This window comes from Crocodylus porosus, unplaced genomic scaffold (genome assembly GCF_001723895.1).
Source record: "Crocodylus porosus isolate Cpor-Errol unplaced genomic scaffold, CroPor_comp1, whole genome shotgun sequence".
Taxonomy (NCBI): Eukaryota; Metazoa; Chordata; order Crocodylia; family Crocodylidae; genus Crocodylus; species Crocodylus porosus.
In genome coordinates this window covers 122,523,113-122,529,870 of record NW_017728931.1, presented here as the reverse complement: position 1 = coordinate 122,529,870, position 6,758 = coordinate 122,523,113, and positions in this window count along the sequence as shown.

The following is a 6,758-nucleotide window of genomic DNA, read 5'->3' as shown; positions in this document are numbered from 1 at the left end:
TGAGAAGTGCATACCTGTCATGCAGTTCCAGGGGAGGAGTAATCCTGGCACTGCGTACCTTGGGACTGGAGAGGACTGTCTTCTAGGCAACTCCAGGATGGGACTCTAGGTTGGTCTGTTCATGTCCTTTGTTGATGAGATGTCCTTCGCATTGATGCATTGTCCTTCCCATGATGAGATTTGATGTGTGATTGGAGCCCCCTCCCCCTGAGGTGAGAGGCTGCAGTCCACATGGCCCCCCACTCCAGTGGGGCTGAGAAAACCCCAGAAGGGAATTCCCTCCTATGCCTTCTCCCCCTCCCATCCAGTGACAGCAGCTCCACTGGGCTGCTGTTGCAGCTGGAGCAGACAAATTAATGAAGTCCCTCTGCTTAGAAGCATCTTCATTTGAACTCCCATACAATGAGCATTAATTTATTGCCCAATCAGAAGGCTCTGTATCTGTGCTTTTCTGTTTAAGCATGGTTTTAGAGCACTTCCAAGAAGCCAATCACATAACAAATGTCATTTCTGTCTATGCCCAATAAAGAAATGCAAGATTTATGGGGCAACAAGAGCAAACGAGGGAGTGAAAGAAGTGGCACTCCCCGCAGCAAAGGAGCCCTGGGTTCCAGTCCCCACTAAATATATGTTTAAGAATATTCCTTAATGTAGTTTACAGGAGAAATCATCAAAGATGTCTTCTGTGGTATTTCTGCATGAAATTTCAAATGCGCTGTACTTCAGAACTCATAAGCTAGAACCTGCATTTCACAAACTGATCTTGTAAATAATGTCCAACCCCCAAACATTCACTTTTCTTGCCATTGTTGCATTTATTTAAATCTATTTTATTTGAATCTGTAATCATTAAAATAAATGAGTTGTTTATTTCCCTGTATGGCATTCCAGGTACATGTGTTCAAATGCAAGAGTACTGCCACTGCCTGGATATCATGACTAATTGCTCAGAAGCCACCTGGCAAATCCACCTCCCACTTGAGTGCAGGGAACCATTCTTCAATATAACTAATCCTATCTCTTTCACAGAAATAGATCAAATCATTTCTTGCTGTCTCAGTTCAAATTCCAGCATCTCTTTCTGCCAAGAGAATGTTGATATAGTGTATGCTATTGCATGATATATTGATTTCTTATTTTTGCTAGCTGAGGTCCTGTCACATAATGGAGTTTAATCAATAAATCATGTGTCAGCTGTGGTTATTTCACATCCCACTTCCTTTTTTTTTTTTACATTTCAGTGTCTAGACTATTCCATAGTATTAGCATGTCTTTGTTCCTTTTCTTTTTCCTGGTACCAGACTGATTTAATAGCTGTTCTAGTAGCATAAACATGGCAAGAAAATGGTATCTGTTTACCCCAAAGAAAGAAAGTGAAGAATTAGGTAGAAATAGCCAAAACCCATTTATCTGCCCTATACAGCCCGTGTGATCGTGAGCAAGTCATTCAGTCTCTGTACTTTGGTTTCTCATCTATGAAAATAGAAATGCAGTGCTTTACCTTGTAATGGTTTTGTATCAATTTACTAAACTTTGTGAAGCACTCAGATATCCGAGTCCTGGGAACTATATATATACCTAGTATGATATTTTCCAAGGATTTAAACCTTTCAGTTGGAAGACTAAGGGCTCTTCTACATATCTCCCTACAGCAACATAGTGACATATTACATTGCCGTGTAGCACACTGCAGTGTTGTAGCAATCACATGGTTCTACACATGATCAGCAGCTATGTCACTGTAGCAGTGTGCTCTCCAGTATAGCACACCACTACAGTGACACAGTGGTGAAATCTGACCGTGTGCCATGCACCGTGTCTTAGTACTTCCAAAAGGAAGTACCCAAGTGCAGCAATGTGTAGATGCACCCCAAGAGTCTGATTTTCTATACTGCATTTCCTTTGGTGTCTTTGTACTGAAATCAGTGAAATTATGCCTCTGTGGTGGAGTGGAAAATCAAGCCCAAGAGCGACAGGGCTCCTATTTAGTCTTACATTAAGACATGAGGATGGAGTACTATAATTAATAGTGAAGAAATACTGGCCTTGGATTTTCATCTCACTCATACCTGTTTTACACAGCAGTAGCTCCACTGGCTTTTGTAAGATGCTGCTTATTTATACCAATATAACTTGAGGTGCATACAGATGTTTGGGGAGGTTAGGGGGAGGTTAGATTGCATTAAAAATGCTCACTTGATCTAACTTAGCTCATTTAGGTGTGGACCACTAGTTTAGTCGATCTAACTGCAAACTGTACAAAAGTTCAGGATAGTTAGATCAGTCTAAAAATGGCCAACCCAATCTAAGTGGCACCAAAGTTCACCTAACTTAAATTGGGTTGGCCATTTTTAGACTGATGCAAGGGTCCTAAATTTCTGGACAGCTCCCAGCACAACCTCAGGGCTGGGAAAGCCCAGCCTCTGGTCCCAGCCCTGGGACTGCACTTTTCCTAGCCCCTCCTTGGAATCAGGCTATTTTAACAACCCAGCTCCTCTCCCCATCCCCAGGTAGACAAATCAGCTAGCCCCCCTGGGTCTGCTGAACTTCCCATCCTGCAGGCTGCTCCTGATGCAAGTGTTACCAGGATTTACCAGTGCCAGGAGCCAAGTAAGTCAGGACAGACAGAGGGATGGATGGGGTGGAAGGTTTGTTTGCTAAGGGGGGTAGTTGTTCGTCTTGGGGTGGGAAGGTCAGAGGGCTGGTTCTGGGGCTGTGGAGGAGAGTCTCCCATTCCCCTCTGCAGACTCCACAAGCCTCCCAGACTCCACCAATCTCCCCACAGACCCCACCTGCCCCTCCAATCCACCCCACAGACCCTGCTGCCTCCTCAGTCTACCCAATCCCTCTGACCCTCCACCCCAGAGCCTGCTTGCCCCACTAAGCTCCCCAACCCTCCTCCCCCTCACCACTAGACCCTCCCATCCTGACTTACCTTAGATTGGGATGGCTTTAGAGCAATCTACCTTCTCCCTTACCTCCCCAAATGTCTGTATTCACCCTTGGAGTAGAACTAGATTTTCCATTTCCAGGTGGGAATGTTCCACCTCCTGTATTGTCAGTATTTCTGCTTCATTCTTCATAGAATCCTTGGGGAATCAAGAGTGTTTAGGTAGTTAATCATATCTGCATTTCCCAGGCTTTATATATTGATGTGATTCTCTTATGTATATGTTTCTGGAGCCACCCTGTAGTCACCCACACCCACATGCCCCCACAAACCCCACACATCCACACACACACTCCTCCACACCCCACATACACACACAGTCCCCTACAAATCGCATACCCACCCACCACAATATACAAAAGTAAGACTTCATTTTGAGTTATTATGTAATCATCTCTATATGCACTATGCAAACACACACAAATTAAGACAAAATATTTTTTTAAATAAAATTAAAATATTTTATAGTAGATGTTTGATTTGGTGGTTTGGTTTCTTTCTAGTTCCAACATCGTACCCCCACCCCCACCCCCCAAAGGAGTTCTCCCAGGGGCAGGGGGAAGGACTTCTTGTGGCAAAGATCAGGGTCAGGACTTCTGGTCCCAAGGTGGCGACCAGAGGGCAGAGCACCTGTCAAGAGATCGGGCTACCCTTGTGACCCTCAATAGCTCACCAAAATTTGTTAAGCAGCCCTCTAGCTGAAATAATTGCCCACCTCTGCCCTAGAATATAATACACACCCTATTTTTGAAAGACAGAATGAAGGAAAAAAGATCTTTCCTTGAAGTAACTGAGCAGCAGCAGCTAGGGAACAGTGCCCCCTTATTGGTCTGCTCCCTGTGAGTTGTATGCAGATTTTTTTTTCACTTTTGCCTGTAACTGGCAGAAACTGCTCTTACAATATTTCTCTCATATAGTACACTGGGCAGTTTCCACCAACTGTTTTTGGAGGGGAGAAGTATGTATTTTGTGTGTGAAAATATGATATCTGAAAGATCATGGACTTACTTGCTCTTTAAAATTTACTCCTTTGGTCAGCTGGCCCTTCCTGACTTAAGAAAAATAATGGTAGCTTCGCCATTGATTTTCATGGGAGTAACGCTGGCCTTTTCAAATTGTATCAGTTTTTGTATCAGTGATCAGAAGCAAAATCCTTAGAAGTATTAGCACTGAAATAGTTAAACATGTTGACTGCCAAAAGTCAGTAGAAAGTTTGCCTGCTTAGAAACCATGTCACAGGAGCAGCAGCTGGAGACTTCTTTAAGTCCCCAAAAAGGGGGTTCCCCCCACCCACTCCATTTCCTTTGTGCTCAGAGGCATGTTCCCTCCCTTGCTATTCCCACCCCACCACCTGCTGCTGCCCCTGTCCCAAGGGCAAGAGGAGCTCCTGCACCACTCCAGTCAGGCTGTGCAGGGGCTGGGCCCATCCCAGAACAGCAGCAGTGGTGGGTGAGCAGGTTTCCCCTCCCTGCTTGGTCCCTGTGGGTGCTTCCAAACAGCCTGAAAGTAGGCACAAGTGGAGGGAACCCACCAGCATGCCTACAATTGCTGCTGCTATCCCTAGCTGAGCTGAGTCCTGGCACAGCCCCGATGGAGGGGCTCTGAAGTTTCTCTTGTCCCAAGGACAGCTGGTATAGCAGCAGTGGGAGGGAGGGGGAAGGGATGTGCCTTTGACCAGGGAGGAAAAGGAATTCTTATCTGTTTTGAGGAACTAAAAAAGTTTCTGACTGTTGCTCCTACAGCCACTCCGTTGCGCTGGTCACTGTTCCCACATCCCCCTTTGTAAAATCCTGGATCTGCTTTCATATTCAAGGGAGCAGAAAAGCTCCCTGAGTAAAGATTGCAGGCCGCAGTTTATGATCAGCAATTCAAAAGTTTAACATGCTAACATTGTCATCTTGTGTTGATAATTTTAGAGTTGATACACCTGTTGAGTTATTGTTTCAGCCCATACACTCAGGCAGCAAATAAAAATCCCTATGCAGAATATTAATAGTGCAACTAAGAGTGTCTAGAAATTGATTTGTTACAATGAAAGCTCATACTCTGCAGAAGACACTGACATCAAACCTCTGCATGCAGATCCTGCTGCTGTAGTGGAAAATTATATTTCTAGAGATCAGAGCTTTAGCTAACATAGCAAGGTCTGATAGGCTCTACCTAGATGTTGATCTGTTTTGCATTGTGCTAAAGTCTTACTTTTCTTGGATTGGCCTTGACATCTCAGACCTCACAGGACTATTGCTGAAGGAGATAAAGTTTCATGTGTGTCATGTTTATGGTCTCTATTTCTGAATCATTATATTCTCAGTGGGGGGATGGCTGGGGCTGTCCCCCTATCTGAAAACTTTTGAATCTGTGCAGTTACAAAACAGTATTTAAACAGATTTTCAATTCCAGCCTTAGATTTTGTTCAAAAGCATTGCTCTGTTAATCAAAAATTGTATTAGCAATATAAATCTAATTTCACTGTGTCCAATATTATTCTCTTCCCAGGTTTCCTGTTAGGATGGATTTCAGAACTGTGACAACATTTCACTGATGTCCCTGGTAGTAACACACACAATATATATTGACAATGTTTCTTCGATGTTCTCTTCAGGAACTTATACAAAAAAACCTAACTATGAAGAAGCAGGAATTATGAAAAGGGTTTTTTGGGAGGGGGGGGTTCTGACATGTCACACCTACTATTTCAGAATTAAATTAATTTACCTCAGATTTCTTACTTAGAGTCTCCAGAAAGGAGATGGATATGTGGGGGGAATGATGGAGGTCATTAGACAAGACATTAATCTCATAATAGTTTGAAACATCAAAATTTCTATTTCTGCAGTATTTTCTAATGGATAGCTCAGTGGCTCCCAGACTTTTTAGACTCAAAGCACCCCTCAGAAAATGCCAGCTCTTAGCTTTCGCTTATTTTTTTACTACGAAAAAATAACAGATCGATTCTTCTGTTGCAAAGAACTCAAACCACAGCCAGTCAGCATGTTTCTGACACTAAGGATTCCTATTTGAAATCTCTGGGTTTATCTTGGGAATGATGTGGAGGTGTCTATACACATAAGAGTGCTAATATTGTGGGGCACCCTATAAAGATCTGGGAGCATCACAGAGTGCCATGGCACCCTTGTGGAGAATCACCGGGTTATATCCTATAGGGACAGATTCAAAGGGGTGCAATGGCACACTTGCATCCCCCTTTGGTTGTGCCATGTGAGCTCTCAGCATAAGGTCTGGCATGAATGCTGCTACTGCTGTTCATTCCCTCCTTTCCCCTGCTGCTGAATTCACTGGAGAGAAGGAGGGGGAAGAAGGGAGGGGAAGGAGGAAAAGGGAAACAGTAGCAGCATTCACCTCCTGGGCTCCAGAGCTGCGTGAAAGAAGGGGCGGCAGCCAGACCCCAACACAATCAGTGGGTAAGCTCAGAGCTCACTCTTCATATGGAGCTCTAGTAACAATCTGCAGTGAACTCGAAGTTCAGAGCACACTCAGCACAGCTGAAGTTGGGTTGGGTGGGGATACACCCCCTCTCCCTTTGCCCCATTCTTAGATCTGCTACTGATTTAACGTATGTATGTTTTGGTAGGGGGAGAAAACCTGTATCAAAAAGCCAGCTAGATCTAGAAACACCCAGTATGGAATTTATTAGGCTGGCTAATTGAGAACTGGAGTCTAAAACTTTTTAGAGATAGTTGGCTTGGTTGCTTTTGTTTCATAGTTTCATAGTAGCTAGAGTCAGAAGGGACCTAGGTAGATCATCTAGTCCGACCCCCTGCCTTGGCAGGAAAGAGCACCGGGGTCA